We start from the raw sequence: 21,816 nt of genomic DNA on the forward strand, positions 1-21,816 counted from the left end.
GACTTCATTTTTCCTTCATATATCACTTTATGAACATTCAAGCATTAAATTAATTCAAATCAAATACAAGTTATGTTGGGATTGCTGGTTAAGCTCAATGATCAACCAAATAGTTTGCCAAGAGGAGGTGAATTAACTTTTTGAGTTTAGGGAGTAAGGAGATTAAAGAGATATACAATTTGCACAAGGATTTATAGTGGTTCGACTTCTCAACCAAGTCTACATCCACTACCTTAGTTCCTCACTAAGTATTTTATAACATATTCACTAATTTGTTCTTTCTTTTTACATGATCAAGAGATAACCTTTACAACACCCTAGCTTTTAACAGGCTAAGCTAGAACCAATCCCCTTTTTCAAAAGGTATAAAGAAGTAAACAAGAAAACCTCTAAAAGGTAGGTGATTACAAGATTAAGCTCACTAAAACACTAATATTTACAAGAGAATGGAAAACTCTTCTTTTGTGTTTGATTGCTTGGATAGGTGTTCTAACCCTTCTTCAAGTGTCCTCAACTTGTTTTTATATGTTGGAATGAACTTGTGGTCATTTTTAGCCATTGGGGATGATTTAGAACCGTTGGGGATTATTTTTTTGCAAAATAAAACTGCCAGGACAGGGACTGTCAATACTCCTTTAATGAGTATCAATATTATCTTTATAATTTTTAAATAAACTAGTTGTTACTAGCCGTTGGGATTGACCAATATCGATAGTATGCTTCATGGTATCGATACCACTGTGTAAAGTAGTATCAGTATCCCTTTGAGTATCTATACCTACTTTACATTCTGAAATTTGAGCTATTTAAAAAACAAATGGTAGTACCGTTACTACCTAGAGAGTATCGATACTTCTCTTACCTTTGGTATCGATACCATATGAACAATATTGGTATTGTTCATGTAGTATCGATAATGTAAGAAAAGTATCGGTACTATATACCCAGAAAAAAGTTTTGTGCACAATTCCTAGTTTAATGGACTTTGAATTATTTTTAAAAAACTTTTGAAAACTTTGATCAAATTCATTCAAGTCCAAAAACATTTTGCCTTAATTTGTTATATCAAAATATTATAATACATGGTTTAACAAGTTACATACAGTTTATTCATTATACAAGTATCGATAAACTAATCTTATAGTGACCACTTGCGTTCAAAGGAATGAGAATAATATCTAATACAAGTATCAGTACCTTTATACAACCTACGATATCAATTTTTACCTATAACGTTATGTAAAAGTATCAATATTTATTTTCTACGAAGAATATCAGTTTCTACCTATAATCGGTCTCAAATCCTTCTTTATTTTGAAAACCCCAAACCCTAAAACTAACCCTTATTTTTTAATACTACAATACTAAAAAAGTAGGGTTTCGACAACATACCTTTTGATTCAATTGCATCAACAAACAACTACGCTTTCAAAAACGCCTTGCTTCTATTTCACAGTAACTAATATGCTTCGATTTCAAAAACTACAACCGTCTTCTATCTATTTCGCAGAACGTAATGCCCCTTCAAATTCTCTGTTAGCAATGTCTTCGATATTTTAACCGGTTATGTTATTTATATTCAATCAATATCATTCCCCATGTATCGATACTTTTGTGTAAGGTATCGATTCTTCCGATACATTTTTTCATTTCTTTTAAATTTCTAATGTATTGATACTATGGTACATATACTTATAAACATATCGATACTTTTAACAATTCCAGTAGCGCTTTACCGATTTTGTCAAATTGCAACCGGTTTTGTCAAATTTCAACCTGTTATATTATTATGTATGGATACATGTGTCTAAGTTATCGATACTTTATAGACTCTATTATTGCAATTATTTTAAATTCCTAAAGTACCGATACTTTGGTACTTATAAAATTATCGATACAAATTTCAACAATTCCGAAATCTCTTTACCAGTTTTGTCAAATTGAAACCGATTTTGTCAAATTTAAACCTCTTATATTGTCATGTATCAATACATGTGTCTAAGGTACCGATACTTTATAGCCACTATTATTGCAATTCTTTTAAATTCCTAAAATACCAATACTTTGGTACATATACTTATAAATATATCGATATAAATTTCAACAATTCTGGTAGCTCTTTACCGATTTTTTTAAATTTCAACTTGTTATATTGTCATGCATCGATATATGTGTAAGGTATCGATACTTTATAGCCGTTATTATTGTAATTATTTTAAATTCCTACAGTACTGATACTTTGGTACATGTACCTATAAACGTATCAATACAAATTTCAACAATTCCGATAGCTCTTTATCGATTTTGTAAAATTAAAATCGGTTTTGTCAATTTCCAATTAATTTTGTCAAATTCATTACCTGTTTTGTCAAATTGAAACTGGATTTGTTAAATTTCAACCTGTTGTATTGTCATGTATCGATACATGTGTGTAAGGTATCGATACTTTATAGGTGCTTTTATTGCAATTCTTCTAAATAACTAAAGTACCGATACTTTTATACATACACTTATAAAAATATTGATATATGTCTACTTTTAACCGATTTTCTTCATTTTCTTATATATTAGTATATATATCGATAATTCTGTGTATGATATCGATATCTACTGATAAGTAAAGTTTGTCGATCACCAAATTTTTTAATATTACTTCATGTTTTCCACCTACAACATTATTATCAATCAACATTTTCGGTAGCGCTTAACAAACTTTGTTAAATATCTTATTAAATTTCCGATCATACCATTTCTTAACCGTATATTAGTCTGTCTTTCCCAATACATTCCCCTCTTTCTAATCTTCTGATACAATTTTTTTCTTTTTTCAATTTTCCTTTAATGGCTTCTGCTTTGTCAGTGAACTCTTTTTCCGTACAGATTTTGCCACATTCTTGTTGCTGATGACGTGTTTCCATAATTCATCTGATGGCTTTCAATGTTCTTCCATCACATCAGTCTCGTTGCTGGTCTACACTGGCTTTCACTCATCGCCAGAACAATCCAATGACAACCGCTTCTTCTGCGAAGAAAATGAGAGTGAAGAAAGAGAATAAATGATTAGTGGAGGAGGATTTTGAAGCAGACCCTTTTGAAGCTCTTTTCAATCAGTTGGAAGAATATCTTAAGAATGATAATTCAGACATAGACGAAGATGGTGAGATAAAAGAATAAGACATTGAGAGGCTTGCAAATAAGTTGGCTGAAGCACTTGGGGATTTCAATTTTGAATGATTTATCTCAACCCCGGATGATGCTGAAGAAGAGGTGGAGGGCGATGACAAAGAAGAATAAGAAGAAAGCCTCGTGAAGCTGAATAATTGGCAGCTTCAAAGACTGGCTTCTGCTCTCAAATTTGGTCGTCGTAAAACTAGTGTGAGCTCTTGATATTTACTGCATTTATCATAGCAAAAAGCGAACCAATAGATTGAAATCGGATTAATCAATTGTTTCTTTCATCTAAAATTTGATTAGGTTTGGTAGAAATTCTTTTTTTATTATTATTTGGATGTTTGAATGCTATATTTAGAATGATGTTTGATAAGTTTGCCTGCTTGTTTCATTGATTATTGTACTTGTTTATGTTGCTCGACACTTCATTTTTTCATTAAAGTATCTATGTCCGATATCTATATCCCATTTTTCAAATATTTAGGAAAACTTATTTCTTTGTAATGCTAAATTTATCATTTTATTGCTTTTGTAGATTAAAACTCTTACTGCATAGCTATGTCTTGATCGGGTCGTGGTACTCAAACTGCTCCGTGGGCCGCCTCCAGAGCTTCTAATGATGAGTGCTACATTACCTGATAAACCAGTTAAGAGGGAACCTGAACTGGTACCCGAGATCGAACATATAGAAACTGAGGTTTCTGAGACAACAATGGATATCGTGAAACATGAGCCAAAGATGAATGTGTTAGTACATGTGATGAAACAAAGATGGTATGCTCAAAAGAGATTGAAAAAGTGCATGTTGAAACTCTTGAAAAAGTTTATAGAAGATCAAAGCGGCTTACTGTAAGTAAAGTTTGTGAAAGTTGAAGAACATTCTTATATGTTATTACCACTTATCTATGTTCTTAGATTGATCATGCATGTCAATGTTAGCAAGTATCTGAGCCTCTGAGCAATTCATCATAAACCTTGTGTTTTGGAAGTGAGATTGAGTGATTCCATTGAAAGATCATTCAAGGATTGAAATTGATTTTGGAAGCAATATTGTTGAAAATTTATGTTTAATGTAGTGTTGAATGTCAATACATGTATGTTTCCGACATGTGTATGCTTATTTTTTTGACTTATTTCATATATTTATATGAAAGTACCCCATACACAAGTCTGAATATGTTGTAGATATAGGTACTTGAGGAAAATGAAGAGTTGGACTAACATTACATATGAGTAATTCCACAATTTCGTTCCACCAGTAGTACATATAATTGATTCTTTATATGTTTGTGGCCTGTTTGCTGGAGCCTTGGTTTTCCAAGTTTGATTTGTCCCCGAGTTTGTTTTGATGTGCTTATTTGGTTGGGAATCAATGCTGTATTTTCATTATTGTGTTCGAGCTAAAGTTTGTTTGCTAGAAGAAATGATCTCACATATTGGATGCTTTATATGAACAATGCAGAACACAATGATTAGCAGCATCGTGCAAGTAACAAACTTGCCCCGAAAAAGAGTTGTAAAATGGTTTGAGGATAAGCGCAATGAGGAAGGAGTAGCTGAGCATCATCAACCATATCGAAGGCATGTTTCTGAAATAGTTTTTTCGGATTGAAACATATCGTATATTTGCCATCTAGAACGGTGTTATGTATGAGTGATTCTTGGGCTCATCAAAGAAGCTGAAATACAACAGTATCAAAGCAAAACCTCCCAAATTGAGTGTGTGTTTTATGCAACTTTATGATTATGATTATGATTATGATTATGATTATGATTATGATTATGATTATGACTATGACTATGACTATGACTATGACTATGACTATGACTATGACTATGACTATGACTATGACTATGACTATGACTATGACTATGACTATGACTATGATTATGTTCATACACTGGAAAATGTAAATGATCTTTATTTCCCAGAAGGCCATATGTTGTCTTGCCTTAATTTTGTTAGCCAAGGCTTCCTAAAAAGTATTTGTTTGAAAATTAATAATATCAGTTTTTAACTATTGTTTTGTAGTCATTTAGATATTTAATTCATAAATGGATAGTTAACAACTGTGTATTTTGGTAGATTTGGATAATATATGGATTGGATAGATGGTAGATTCACTATTCATATCAGATTCGAACAAGAACTTTTATGTGTTATCGAAATTATTTTAATTTTGAATCAAGTAATGTTTAAACTTGTCATATTGTAAATGTATCGTACGTATATTATAATCAGAATTATGGTGTCTAGTCTACCCTACATGTGAACAAATGGAACTTTCAACAAACTGTCACAAATAGGTATGAATGGAGCTTATAAAGCATAATTTCCCCTACACAAGGAATAACCATTTATGACATTTCCCAAAATTACATGCAAGTTTCTATCCCACTATAGCACGTTCGATTAGCCTCTAAAACATTGCATAAAATGGATTGATTAGTTTCTAAAACATTGACATTTCCTTTCTAGGAACAAAAATCCCCTACCTTTTTATGTGCCCCTCTATAGGAGAAGAAACTTGTAATCGGATTGTTTATGCTCCAACTTTTACTTTTTAGCCATTTGAGTTAGACCAATTTAATAATGTTTTCTAAAAGTATTTTTAGTTAATAAGATTTATGTCAAACGGGTAAAAGTTGGAAAAGGATACGATAAAAACGATGTTTCAACCAACCACAAAAACTAGAATTTCTAGTTTTTTCATTCCAACTTTACATTTAAAAGTAAATTTATATTTTTATCCTTACTAATGTATGCACTCCACTCAATTAAGTATTTACATTTTAATTTAATAATTTAATAAAAACATCCTTAAAAAATAATTTATTAGTTTTAATAATTTAATTTAATTATTTAAAAATAAATAAAATTCATGATTTATATATTGAAATATTAATATTGAGTTATATAAAATATATTTTTATTATAATTATATTTTTGTTTTTTATTTTATTTTATTATAGTTTTAAATCGATATAATTCATATATAATAATATATTATTATATTTTAAATTGATAAAATTCGTATATAAGTGTAAATATAATTTATATGCTATTTTTTTAATTTACAACATAATATCTATAATGGATATTTTATTTTTCCAAACTCACTTCTTAATAATAATCTTAAATAGTTAAATTTTAAACTGCACTTTTGAACAACACTTTTAAAATTTTGTTTCTATAATATTTTTAAAAGTCAGTTTTCAAAAACAATGTCAAACTCACCCTTAATATTTTGATGCAAAGAACAATTTACAATTGAAGAAAAAATACACTTAAAATGTACCTTATATATCACATAGAAAATTTAAGACAAAAATTACATGTAATACATAATTTATCAAAATTTATATAAATTAAATATATAATTACATAATTTTATCTAATTATCATATCAATATTTTATTAATTAAATGGATAAAGTATACAAATGGTCCCCCAACTATAGGGTACTATTTTATTATGTCCATTGACTATTAAAACTTATAAAACGGTCATGTTACTTTGTTGATTGTCTCGACTGTTAGAAGTTACAAAATGATCACCCTACTATTTAGTATGTTCCAAACTCATCATTTTCCGTTAAAAATTGGCGGTTATCTAAGTTGGACATTAACATGTTGACTAAGATATGATTATCATTTGAGATTTTGAGATCATATTTTATCATATCACAATCAGCATGTTGACGTTCAACTCAGGATACCGTCAATTTTTTAACCAAAAAAAGATGAGTTTAGAATATAATAAATAATCAGATGACCATTTTATAACTTTTAATAGTTGAGGGACTCAACAAAGCAAAAAATTTATAATAAAAAAAACACTTTGTAACTTTTAATAATAGAGAGACTAACTAAAATAATACTATATAGTCAAAAAATCATGTGTATACTTTATCTTAATTATATTTAAATTCATTGATTTTATTTAAATAATTAATTAATTTAATTAAAAAATTAATAATCAAATTAAAACACCTTAAAAGACTTTACCAAATAAAATAATGATAAGCAGTTAATCACGTAACATAGGAAACTATGGTAGCAGTCTCACATAGGGATGTAAAATCGAGTAATCGATCAGGTTTCAGTCGGATCTTGTCAGGTCGGGTGAAATCGGATGCAGGTCAAGCCAGGTAAATTTAATGCTTCGACTCGGATTAGGTCGGGTCACCTTAAAAGACTTTACCAAATAAAATAATGATAAGCAGTTAATCACGTAACATAGGAAACTATGGTAGCAGTCTCACATAGGGATGTAAAATCGAGTAATCGATCAGGTTTCAGTCGGATCTTGTCAGGTCGGGTGAAATCGGATGCAGGTCAAGCCAGGTAAATTTAATGCTTCGACTCGGATTAGGTCGGGTCCAAGTCATATCATTTTCAGGTTGATTTAACACTACGCACAATTCGGGTTCATGTCAGGTTACTTTCAGTTCGGATCGATGTCAGGTCAGGTCAAAATAGTTCAGGAGCAGGTTAATTCAGGTTTCGGATGGACTTCAGGCGGATCTCGTTCAGATCGGGTCACATCATTGGCAGATAAAATTCAGGCCAGATCTTTATTAGATACAAATTGAGTTAAAATCGAGTTAATTTTTATTTTTGGATTAATAATTTCCGTCTTTCGCGGATGTTAAATTGCAATTTGTAATTGTATAAGATTTAGAGTAAATTACTAAGAATATAAAATAATCATAGATCAATTTTATGAAAAATATATTTTAAAAACTAAATTGAACAAATATGAAATTAGAATTAAAAATTTAAATAAATTAAACAACACGCACTGATGAGAGACCAAATCGAAATAATTTTAAAATATGAGGATGAGATTAATATAAAAAAGTATTAAATTATACCCATCTAAAAAGTTATGGGTTAATTAAAAATATAAATAAGTAATAAGTTTGGGTCAATTTCAAATGCAAATATAATTTTAAGGACTAAATTGAACAAATATGAAATTACAAATAAAAATTTAAATAAATTAAAAACACAAAGGGATCAAATCAAAATAATTGTAAAATATGAAGAAAATCTATAAAATGGACTAAATTGAATTCATTTCAAAAGTTGAGAAAAAATTGAAACAATTATAATATATATATATATATATTATATATAAACTATATAACTTATATAGTTTATATATAATATATATATTATATATATAAACTAGATAGAGAAACTATATAGTTTATTAATATAAACTATATATAAACTATATAGTGTATATATAAAGTATATATATTATATATATAAACTATATATATACATATAAAATATATATAATAATAATAATATAAAGTATAAGTGTAACATCCTCAATACCGGGTTAGTGACCAAATTGTAAAATTTTAGAATTTGGTGATAAAAGTAGATTAGTTGAATAGTTCAATGATTTATTTGGAAATATTTCCTGAAAGTTATTAGTAATTATCAAAGGAATTAAAGGGCAAAATGATCATTTGACAGGAAATATATTTTTTCCCTTGATAAGAATGAATCATGTTGGGGGGAGAGTTATCTGGAAACTCTATTCTTCTTCTTCTCTTCTATTCTTCCCGTGTTGCCCAAGCTAGAGTAAAGGTGAGTTTTCTATTTAATTGATTATTTTTTGATTTTAAGGTTGATTTACGATCATTAGATGATAACTAAGCTTAAGGAAAGCTTAAGTTATCTTATATTAAAAAGATGAAGAAGTTATTAAAAATTAAAGTGAACGAGTTTCTAAATGAATTTCTGGAAAAGTGTTGATAAGTTGAATTTGAAGTTAAATTTGACTTGTCATCAGCTTAATTAAGAAATATGAAGTGATAGAATTGAAATTAGAACATATTGAAAATTTGGGTATGATTATTGATTTCATATGAAATATGGGATTTTGAGGTTTAAGATGAGATAAATGGATATAAATTGGTTTAAGTATGTGTATTTGAGTTAATAATATGAAAAGGGATGAAACATGAAGAATTAAAGCTGGAAATAGTTAATTTTCGTGCTTGAATAGTGATTTCGGGGAAAATTTTATAGGTTTTAATAGGGGTATCGATACCCTAAGCAGGGTACTGATACCTTAATTAGGGTTGTACCGATACCCTATAGAGGGTATCGATACCTACTTTAAGCAAGAAATGAAAATAACATTTCTTTTAGTTTAAGAAATGAGAAATTAGGGTATATCAATTAGGATACTAATATGGATCCATGTATTATTATGTAGATATAGAACGTAAGCTTGTTCTGAAATAATCAAAGAATTAGGATCAAGTCAAAGCAAGAAAGGCCAAGGTGAGTGCAAATTAATTTATACTTATGTTATTGAACGAACATTGGCTTGTGATGAGCCAATGATGGAGTTACTATGGTAAGAAGTGACTCCTAAAATGTTATTTGATTTGTGATTCTTATAGGTGCATGAATACATGAAAATGGGTATAGGATATTATATGTGACATGATATATATGCTTACATGAATATGTAATATGTTACACATGTTATATGAAATGACATGAATGTTTACACATACATGTGGTATGTGACAGAAGAAAAGGTATATGTGATTACAAGATAAACGACATGAAACATAAGAATAATGTCCATCGTATATGATACGAGAGCTATAGGTATAGTTGGCATGCCAAGAGTCGAGGGTCTACACGGTCATTCGGGACATATACAGAGGTCCTTAGTGAAAAATACATAGGTCCTTCGGGACAAATTTCACAAGCCCCTAGTGGGACCCCATATGAGCTGTGGTGACAACAATAGTGCACAACCTCAATGTACTTGAATGCCTTAAGTTCTCAGTAATGTACATGGGCTTACAAAAGGTATAAAAAAAGTGTTTGCATTATTATATGTTATCATATTATTATTATTTACATGGAATCATATATGAAATGATTGAATAAGTAGATGATATGTTCATATGTATATATGAAATGCATTATTATGAATATATGTTATGCCTCACTAAGTCTATGACTTAGCGTGTAAGTGATTTACACGTAGGTACTAAAAAGCGAGAGGATCAAAACTAAGCAACAGAACAACATATCTCCACTTGAAGGTCAGATCAGAAGTAAATTACACAGTATGTTTTGTTATGTAATATATAGGTTGGTATGTAAACAAAGTCGGTAAATTAAGTATATATGCTCTGATCGAGTTTTGTAATGTTTTAAACATATTTATGTAAATGGTAACTGTATATTGATTATGAATTTTATATAAGTGAACCGAAATTACAGTAGCTAGGGTATCGGTACACTATAGCAGGGTATCGATACCCTGTAGCATTCTGGAAAATTTTAGCATTCGGTACTGTTTATGGTATTGTTCATTACTGTTCACAGTATTGTTTATACCGTATAGTAATGTTCATAAAAGCATTTCTTTTCTTAAATTTGTTATAACAAACATAATTCAAAGGTATATTATCATATTTTCATAATATAAGTCCAAACGTTTTGTTATTTTGTAAGAACATTGTTTTAAAAAGTCAATGTGACATCTTGGACTCGTATCCGGGTCGGGTACGGGTTGGGGTGTCATATTTAATGGTATAATAGCTATGATTTAGCCGATTCTAGGCTTAAATCGAAGTCTAGAGTGTCTTTATAGGTGTACATGCCAACATAGATGTGAAAACTTCTGATATGACAAGAGTAACAAGTATGTTGTTTTGCTAATAGAGTTATATGGTTGTTATTTTATTAGATGTCTGGACATGATAGCTCTCGAAGTGAAGCGGGAGATGATCGGCCCTCTGAGAGTAGTAATTCACCTGCCTTGGCTAGGCAAGGTGAAAAACTGGTACCTTCTGGAATGCCTGTACAAGATCAAGATGTTTTCTTCAGGACGTTGGACGCTATTCTGATGCGTTTCCAGCCTCCTGTTTCCTCTACTCAGAGGATGAATGTAGCAAATGACGTAAAGAGATTAGGAGCTCCTGAATTCAAAGGTGAAGAAGATTAAGGTCTTGTTATTGCAGACCTTTGGCTCAATGATGTAAAGATTATGTTAGATGGACTCCACTGTTCTGATGTGAAAAAATTAGATGGAGTGGTCTCCTTGCTTCGTGGGCAAGCGAGAATTTGGTGGATAAATGTCACTCTGAGAATGACAAGTCACCAAGTGACACGGTCTTTGTTTTTAGAAGAATTTAAGCACAAGTATATAGGAGACCAGTTTATCAGGCAAATGAAGCAAGAATTCTTGAATTTGAAACAGATGAATTGCACTGTGTACGAATATAAATGCGAGTTCAATAAGTTAAGTCGTTTTGCGACTGAGTTAGTTTCGACAGAGAATGATTCATGCTATTGGTTTGTGGAGGGCTTGCGCCCGAGATTAAAAGAAATGCTGATTGTGTTGAACTTATCCTCATTTCAAGAAGTTGTAAATCGTGCTAAAGCTCTAGAGAGAGCTCAGAATGAAAGGTTTGGGGATCAAAGAACTCAATCATCTAAAAGAATTGGGGCTTCATCAAGTTTTGCACCACCCAAAAGAGGTAGAGATTTTGGTTTTCGATCTCAAGTACTGTCACAGTCAATGGTATCCTCTGCTAGAGAACCAAATCAGATGGGAAATAAACAGACTCAATTTGTAGGGTCTGGTGTTGGGCGAGCACAACAAGGTCAAATTAGGCAATGTCAGCTTTGTGGAAGAAACCATAGTATAATGTGTAGAGTGGTTACTGGAGCTTGTTTCCGATGTGGAGAAATAGGGCATTATATGAGGGATTATCCGTTGAGGGTTAGAGAGCCTACATTGTCAGAACAATCTGCTTCGGTGTCTCAGAGAGGAAGAAGTAGAGGAATAGGCAGAAATCAACCTGACTTCTACTCAACAGGAATTACGCTCCACTGCTAGAGTATATAGCCTCAAGACCAATGAAGATTGTGATGATCCAGAGCTAATAACAGGTATATTTCAACTCTATTGTATAGTAAATGCGTAATAATATTGGTTGATCTGAGTTTTTATATGTAAATATTAGTAGTAAATTCGTGAGAGAATTTAGAATTCAATTAGAAGATATTTATAGTGATATGGTAGCGACAACTTTATTAGGGCACAATGTTTAGATAAATAAGATATGTTGAGGGTGTTCTATTAGAATTCAGAGAATTGAATTCCTGCTAATTTGACGAAATTGCTATTCAAGGGATTTGAAGTAATAATTGGTATCGAACTAGTTATATAGCTAGCATACAAATACCAATTGTAAATTGAAAAGAGTAAAGTTAATTAGTTTAGATGGATTGGAAATTATATTATTAGGGGATCTCTATAGTTCTGAAATAGAGTGGCTTCTTTGCTGCATTGACAAGATAAAGTAGAGATGATGGATGTTATTAGGAGAATATTAAAAGACCAAGAAATGGAGAATATTATTTTGGAAGAGTTCAAAAATAAGTGCATTAGTGATAAGTTTACAAGATAAATGAAACTAGAGGTATGAATTCGAAATAAAGGGATAGTATTGTGTATAAGTAAGAGTGTGGATATGATAAGTGTTGCATTCTTGATGGAAAACCATTAGTGTTGACTAACAAGATTATATGATGAAAATGTATTGGAGTAAACAAATTTTAAGATATTGTCAGGATAAGATAACCAAATATGAAGTAGAAATGGATACAATTATATATATATATATATATATATTCTGATCAAAGTAATGGGAGATAGTGAAGGAAATAAGGATTCGTATGTTTGAGTAAAGCTAAGGATTGATAAGAAGAGATTGTGAATGGATACATCAATAATCAGTTTATAAGACAAAGGAAGTTAGAATGTTGAGTTTGATTAATGGAAATTACATGGTGTATGAGAATGAATGTGGATTTGATAAGTTAAGTAAATTATGGTTAAGATAATTCTGATTGGAAATGATGTATATGATTGGTTGATAAGGGCTTGTGCCCTAAATTGAATAGTTATTATTGACTAGTTGTAATAATAATGAGACAAAATTATAATATGTGAAAAGGATATAAGACTAAGTTAATCAAGTATGATGTGGATTTAGATGAATGTATTTAAAGGAAACTAAAGATAGTAATAGATAAAATAAAGATATTGTATAAGAATAAGATTTTAGGCAATTTATATGGATTATAAGAGTTATGAGAGGGAATAAAGAGAGGGATAATCAGAGATAAGTATAAGTGATGCGAAAAGAATAGGAGAAAATGGGTGAAAGATATGATTTAGTTATGTAATAAGGAGATCTTGATTATGAAAGAATAAATGGAGAAAGAAATGAAAAGGATAGAGTTAAATGATCAAGCAAGATAAGCGTATTATCTTCTAGATGATAAAAGAATATGAGTATTGTGATTTAGATAAAGATGGCATAAGAATAAGAAATTTGGTTATTGTTGTAAGGTAATTAAAGATTAATGATGAAGATGGATGTTACTGTTTATGTGATAAGTGACATAATATGAATGTATAAAGGAAAAAGGTAGTTGAAAAGTTAAAGGATTGAAAAGTAAGTTTTCTGATGATGACAAGAAAGATTAAGTAAGGGAAACAACATGAGAATATTAGAAGATATGTTCTTATAAAGATTTGCAGTGAAAATTCGAAGACGAATTTTCTTAAAATGAGGGGAAATTTGTAACATCCTCAATTCCGGGTTAGTGACCGAATTGTAAAATTTCAGAATTTGGTGATAAAAGTAGATTAGTTGAATAGTTCAATGATTTATTTAGAAATATTTCCTGAAAGTTATTAGTAATTATCAAATGAATTAAAGGGCAAAATGGTCATTTGACAGGAAATATTTTTCCCTTGATAAGAATGAATCACGTTGGGGGAGAGTTATCTGGAAACTCTCTTCTTCTTCTTCTTCTCATCTCTTCTTCCCGTGTGCCCAAGCTAGAGCAAAGGTGAGTTTTCTATTTAATTGATTATTTTTTGATTTTAAGATTGGTTTATGATCATTAGATGATAACTAAGCTTAAGGAAAGCTTAAGTTATCTTATAATAAAAAGATGAAGAAGTTATGAAAGATTAAAGTGAAGGAGTTTCCAAATGAATTTCTGGAAAAGAGTTGATAAGTTAAATTTGAAGTTAAATTTGACTTGTCATCAGCTTAATTATGAGATATGAATTGATAGAATTGAAATTAGAACATATTGAAAACTTGGGTATGATTATTGATTTCATATGAAATATGGGATTTTGAGGATTAAGATGAGATAAATAGATATAAATTGGTTTAAGTATGTGTATTTGAGTTAATAATATGAAAGGGGATGAAACATGAAGAATTGAAGCTGGAAATAGTGAATTTTTGTGATTGAATAGTGATTTCTAGGCAAAATTTATAGATTTCAATAAGAGTATTGATACCCTAGGGAAGGTACTGATACCTCAGTTAGGGGTGTACCGATACCCTATAGAGGGTATCGATACCTACTTTAAGCAAGAAATGAAAATAACCTTTCTTTTAGTTTAAGAAATAAGAAATTAGGGTATATCAATTAGGATACTAATATAGATCCATGTATTATTATGTAGATATAGAACGTAAGCTTGTTCCGGAACAATCAAAGAATTAGGATCAAGTCAAAGCAAGCAAGGCTAAGGTGAGTGCAAATTAATTTATACTTATGTTATTGAACGAACATTGGCTTGTGATGAGCCAGTGATGAAGTTAGTATGGTAAGAATTGACTCCTAAAATGTTATTTGATTTGAGAATCTTATAGGTGCATGAATACATGAAAATGGGTATAGGATATTATATGTGACATGAATATGTAATATGTTACACATGTTATATGAAATGACATGAATGTTTACACATACATGTGGTATGTGACAGAAGAAAATGTATATGTGATTACAAGAGAAACGACATAAGTACATGAACATATGAAACATAAGAATTATGCCCATGGTAAATGATACGAGAGCTATAGGTATAGTTGGCATGCCAAGAGTCGAGGGTCTACGTAGTCCTTTGGGACATATAAAGAGGTTCTTCGTGAAAAATACATAGGTCATTCGGGACAAATTTCACATGCCCCTAGTGGGACTCCATATGAGCTGTGGTGACAGCAATAGTGCACAACCTCAATGTACTCGAATGCCTTAAGTTCTCAGTAATGTACATGGGCTTACAAAAGGTATAAAAGTGTTTGCATTATTATATGTTATCATATTATTATTATTTACATGGAATCATATATGAAATGATTGAATAAGTAGATGATATGTTCATATGTATATGAAATGCATTATTATGATTATAAGTTATGCCTCACTAAGTCTATGACTTTGCGTGTAAGTGATTTACATGTAGGTATTGAAAAGCGAGAGGATCAAAACTAAACAACATATCTCCACTTGAAGATCATTGTTGAGTTAATCGAATGACGAAATTGGCCAAGAGGGGGGTGAATTGGCCATAAAAAAATTTGTGGAAGCTTTTGCAGAAAATTGAAAGTAATTGCACAGCGATTTACAGTGGTTCGACTTTCTCAAACAAAGTCTACGTCCACTACCTTAGCTATCCACACTAAGGATTTTCCAACAAATTCACTAATTTGTTCTTTCTTTTGAGGCCAAAGAGATAACCTTACAATTCCCTCAAGAGTATACCCCAACTCTTAAGAACACTCTTTTCTCAAAGAGAAGATTACAAATTTGCAAACTTACAAGAAAACCTCACAAGATAAGATGTTTGCACAATTCTAGAACAAAGAAAAGAACACTCAAAGATGAATACAATTGAGCACAAAAAGTGTTCTTGAAAGCAAAATGAATATTGAATGAAAATAGGCTTGAAATGCTCAAACTTGAGGTTTAATGCTTTCTCTTTGATTCTCTCTTGATTCTAGTTGCTTGATATTTCTTGTTGTTGATCAATTGCTTCTAAGCTTGCTTAAATACACCTTGGATCACTTCTGAACGTTGGGGATAATCAGAGAAGATATTATAGCCGTTTTAGTGTGAAAACATTTAATAAAACAACTTGGAGCGTGGGGGGAATCGGTTCCCTCTCATAGGGAATCGGTTCCCTAAGTGTAAAATTCAAATATTTCGACCCGTTGAACATGGGGAATCGGTACCCCCTTGGGGGGAATCGGTTCCCTCCGAGCATTCTGGAAATCTCGGAGCCAAACCATTCAGGGGGGAATCGGTTCCTCCTATGGGGGGAATCGGTTCCCTCTAGCAATCTGGAATTTTTTGCTTTGAATTGGTTCGAAATACTTTGTAAATTATTTTGAAATTGTTTTATGATTAAAACTTAATTTTACACCTTAAGTAGGATCAAAAATGATTTTTGAAATATTTGGAGTAATGTTTTGATATATTCGAATATAGTTATATCTTAGAAAATCATTTGGAAAATCTTAAAATCCATTTAACTTAATTGTTATATCGAAATATTAAAATGTTTCAACAATCTCCCCCTTTTTGATATAACAAAACATTTTAGTAATTTAAGATTTTTGAAATCAAGTTTTGAAATTACTCCCCTTACTTTAACACTTCTTCAATTTATCATGTAAAACATTTAAAACATTTAACACTTATTCTTCTCCCCCTCCTTTTGTTAAATCAAAAAGACATTGTAAAACAAGGTTTTGAAACATTTAGCCAATTGATTTATTAATTATAAGCTTAAGCTGCTAAGATCACAATCAAAAGAGGTTAGCCATTAGTTTCATAAATCAATATTCATAAATAATGTGATATGGCAAATTGGTCATATTGCTAATGATAATGTAAATGATGCAAAAATGAATAAAACCAACATATAAGTTCACACCATTCATAAATCCAAAATCCAACAATCCACAAATCAAACATTCAAATGTTGAACAATATTCATTTTGTTCAAAGTTTTAAGATAAACATAAATTAAGCATCCAGATCGGTAGGAGGAAAACGGGATCGCATAGCAGCCATCTCGTGTGAGTTCATTGATACGCGTTGGTTGATTCATTGTTTGCACGCATCTCCCGAAGAATCTCTAATTGTTGAGCTCCCATTGTGATAAATGAGACTCTATAGAGGAAAAGCGCGAGTCCATGTAGCGTATCAGAAATCGAATGTCTCCATAAAGGATGGAAAATATGGAGGCATTGATGCGTTTGTTGTTTTGCTCCTCGGCTGCTCTTCGGGCTGATCAGGCTCATCTTCGCTTCATCATATCGTGCATTATTGCTCAAGCTCGGGATCTTCGTCACCTTCGGGTGGAGCTAGTGAAGAACTAGCTCCCAGAGTAGAAGATCGAACCCATTCACCGGTTTCTTTGTTCTTTACCCATCCCGCTCTCGTTAAGGACAGAAGATTTATTTGTTTCTTAAGAGGAAAAACGGCATCTAGACCGACTCTAAGCCCAGCTTTGGAAACAGATTACTCAAAAGCACCGTAAACTAGAGATGAACAGTGTTTCTTGTTAGGAACAAGATTTACGGTTTCAACAATTTCAGCAAAAATAATCTGAGGTAGGTTAATTTTAATACGGTTTTTCGAAACAATGTAACCACCAAAGATCCAAAGCTCTAGAGTAGAATAACGACCTCTGGATGGTCGAAACCACCAAGAAATCATTAGATGAAGAAACGCTCATGTAGGTCTAAGACACTCGCACTATCTCTTCTTTTATAACGAGAACCTAAAATTTGTTTTCATTCGAAATACCATCATTATCTAATCCAAATGTATTGGCTATATATGTCGGGTCATATATAAGAATTGTCCTAGGAGGTAGGAACGAATTCCTATGGTTTCGGTTTCAGCTTGGTTTTTAACACATACGGCATTAGAGTAGAATATACGAACAAGTTGATGGTAAACGATGGTTCAAGATCAAATAGTTTATCAATTTCCATTCTTGTAAAATGGGAAGATATTTAAATCGATAGCTAACATAGCTTGACGAAGGAATACGTTTAGATAGAATAACCTGCAATTTTAACAAATGTATGCAATTCAATTAATCCCAAAACTCAAATGAGTCCTCAATTTCAAGATTCTCTAAATCAATCCTAATGGGCAAAGTTTTTGAAAAACTTTTGAAAAATATGGTTTTGAGAAACAATATACGTATAGTTTTTCATAACAACAACATAATTTAATCAAAACATAATAATTTGAAAAATAACATTTTTTTTATTATTTCGAAAATTTAAAAAAAATTGAAAAATTCTTGTGTTTTTGATGAAATTAGTTGTAACATCTAGGTTCTAATCACTAAATAATCAATGCCCGATCACTATTTCAACCTAGAACTAATTGAAACTAATCCTATGTTCAAAAATAATGAAATAAGAGTTTAGAAAAATTTACCTTGAAAGATGAAGATTGAGGGGATTTAGATGTTGTTTGCACGATTTTAATGATTCCAACAGGTTTAGAAGATGATTTATGAAGCAAATTCCGATTAATATTGTTGATTTGAGGCAAAAATGGAGATTTGAGAGATTTAGAGGGGAGAAACGGCGAAGAGAGAGGAAGAGGGTTTTTGAGATTTTGGGGTTGTTCTGCCCGATTTTAGCAGAACCCCAGGGGGGTATCGATTCCCCTGTGGGGGGAATCGGTTCCCCTTCAAGGGGGAATCGGTTCCCTCAGGGGGGATCGATTCCCTCTGCACCAAAATGCTAAAATCCGATTTTTTAAGCACAAAATGCTAAATTAATCTTTTCTAGTGGTATTGGCAACTCATATATCAAAAATTAATTATGTTCAACAATTAAATTAATCTTTAATCGATTTTTGAACATAAAATTAATTTTCACTAAGAATCATAAACTCCCCCTAACTAATAGCAAGAATGCAATCAAAAATTATTAAGCATTTTTCAAGATTTATTAAAAGTGCTAAAATTATTTTAAACACTAAGTGAAGATAGGTTGGTCAAACCTAATTCTCTCCTAAGTGTCCAAAATCTTTCCTTGTCTAAGGGTTTTGTAAAGATATCCGCTAATTGGTGCAAAGTATCAACAAATTCTAGAACTACATCTTCCTTAGTGACATGGTCTCTAATGAAGTGATGTCTTATTTCAATGTGCTTAGTTCTAGAGTGTTGGATGGGATTTTTAGTGAGACAAATAGCACTAGTATTGTCACACTTGATAGGAATGGTACCTACTTCAATTCCATAATCAAAAAGTTGTTGTTTCATCCATAAAACTTGTGCACAGCAACTACCAGCTGAAATGTATTCGGCTTCAGTGGTAGATAATGCAACAATTTGTTTCTTGAAAACCAAGAAATCAGCATATTTCCAAGGAATTGGGCAAGTACCGGAGGTGCTTTTCCTATCTAATTTGCATCCTCCATAATCCGCATCAGAAAAAGCATGCAAGCTAAAGCTAGAGTCTCTAGGATACCAAAGTCCTAAACTAGGAGTGTCCTTAAGGTATCTAAAGATTCTCTTAACAGCTAGTAAATGTGATTCCTTAGGACATGATTGAAATCTAGCACATAAGCAAACACTAAACATAATGTCCGGTCTACTTACAGTTAGATAAAGCAAAGAGCCAATCATTGACCTATATAATTTAACATCTACACATTTACCTCCTTCATCTAAGTCAAGCTTTGTTGAAGAGCTCATTGGAGTGTTATGAGGTTTCCCATTTTCCAGTCCAAACTTCTTGAGCATACTTTGACGTACTTAGCTTGATTAATGAAGATGCCATCTTTTCTTTGCTTGATTTGGAGTCCCAAGAAAAATGAGAGCTCCCCCATCATGCTCATCTCAAACTCACTTTGCATTAGCTTAGAAAATTCTTGACAAAGAACATAATTAGTAGAACCAAATATTATATCATCAACATAAATTTGAACTACTAATAAATCTTTACCTTTTCTCTTTAAAAACAATGTAGTGTCAACCTTTCCTTTTAAAAATCTTTTCAATTAAAAAATTTGACAATCTTTCATACCAAGCTCTAGGAGCTTGTTTTAAACCATAAAGCTTTTGTCAATTTTAAAACATGATCCGGAAAATTTGAATCTTCAAAACCTGGAGGTTGTTCCACGTACACTTCTTCTTTTATAAAACCATTTAAAAATGCACTTTTAACATCCATTTGATATAATTTAAATTCATTGAAACATGCAAATGCCAATAACATTCTAATTGCTTCCATCCTAGCTACGGGAGCGTATGTTTCATCATAGTATATGCCTTCTTCTTGAGTATAGCCTTGAGCAACAATTCTAGCCTTGTTCCTCACTATATTACCACTTTCATCAAGTTTTTTCTAAAAACCCATCTAGTACCTACAGTAGATTTATTACTAGGCCTTTCAACTAATGTCCATACTTACTTCTCTCAAATTGATTTAATTCTTCTTGCATAGCCATACCAATGTTCATCTTTTAATGCTTCTTTGATGTTCTTAGGCTCTATGCATGAAATAAATGCAACATAATTACAGATATTTCTAAGAGAAGATCGAGTAGTTACCCCTTTTGATGGATCACCTATAATTTCACCATCCTTGACATAGTTGTACTCTCTTGGAAAAGATACTTCCCTTTCTTCAATGGTTGGATTCTCGAGGGGATCATGAATTCCTCATCTTTTGTTTCTCCTTTGATGATTTCTCCAACGTCATGTCTAACATCATTGCTTGTACAATACCTACATCATCATTAACAGAAGAATCCTTCCTCGGAAGGGGATTATCATCGAAAACAACATGTATAGATTCTTCTACAACTAAAGTTCTTTTATTAAATACACGATAAGCTTTAGAATTTAAGGAATAACCCAGAAAAATTCCTTCATCACTTTTAGCATCAAATTTACCAAGATTTTCTTACCGTTTTAAAACAAAACATTTACATCCAAAAGGATGAAAATAGCTAATGTTAGGCTTTTATTTTTGAGAATTTCATATGGAGTTTTCTTTAAAATAGGCCTAATCATTACTCGATTTACAACATAACAAGCGGTATTTGTGGCTTCCGCCCAAAAATATTTGGCAAATTATTTTCACAAAGCATGGTTCTAGCCATTTCTTCTAAAGTTCGATTTTTCCTCTCAACAACTCCATTTTGTTGAGGGGTTCTAGGTGCTGAAAATTGTGGCTAATACCATTAGAATTACAAAACTCAATAAACCCAAGATTTTCAAATTCAGTTCCATGATCACTTCTAACACTAGTGATAGAGTAACCTTTTTCATTTTGGATTATTTTTGAAAATGTGATGAAATTTTCTAATGCTTCATCTTTAGTACTTAAGAATAGAACCCAAGTGTATCTAGAATAGTCATCTACCAAGACAAATGCATATTGTTTTCCACCCAAGCTAGTAGTTCTAGTTGGCCCAAAAAGATCTAAATGGATCAATTGTAATACTCTACTAGTTGATACATCATTAATAGATTTAAAAGAAACTCGTTTTTGTTTTCCTTTAGCACAAGCATCACAGATTTTATCATTCAAATTTAAGCTTAGGCAATCCTCTTACTAAGTCTCCTTGAATTAATCGTTGCAAAACACTCATACTAGCATGACCTAGTCTCCTATGCCATAACCAACTATCATGCTCATCCTTAGCAACTAGGCATAAATTAGTCATATCAATAGAATCTAAATGCACCATGTAAATGTTTCCTATTCTATGACCAACAAG

At 31.4% G+C, this 21,816-nt stretch overlaps 1 pseudogene; it reads left to right on the forward strand.

Annotated features, from left to right (window-relative positions):
• The first annotated feature begins 2,903 nt into the window (after window positions 1-2,903).
• On the forward strand, window positions 2,904-4,883 carry LOC120144708 (annotated as a pseudogene).
• The last annotated feature ends 16,933 nt before the right edge of the window (window positions 4,884-21,816 follow it).

This window comes from Hibiscus syriacus, unplaced genomic scaffold (assembly GCF_006381635.1).
Source record: "Hibiscus syriacus cultivar Baekdansim isolate YM2019G1 unplaced genomic scaffold, ASM638163v2 tig00110890_pilon, whole genome shotgun sequence".
NCBI classification, from domain to species: Eukaryota; Viridiplantae; Streptophyta; class Magnoliopsida; order Malvales; family Malvaceae; genus Hibiscus; species Hibiscus syriacus.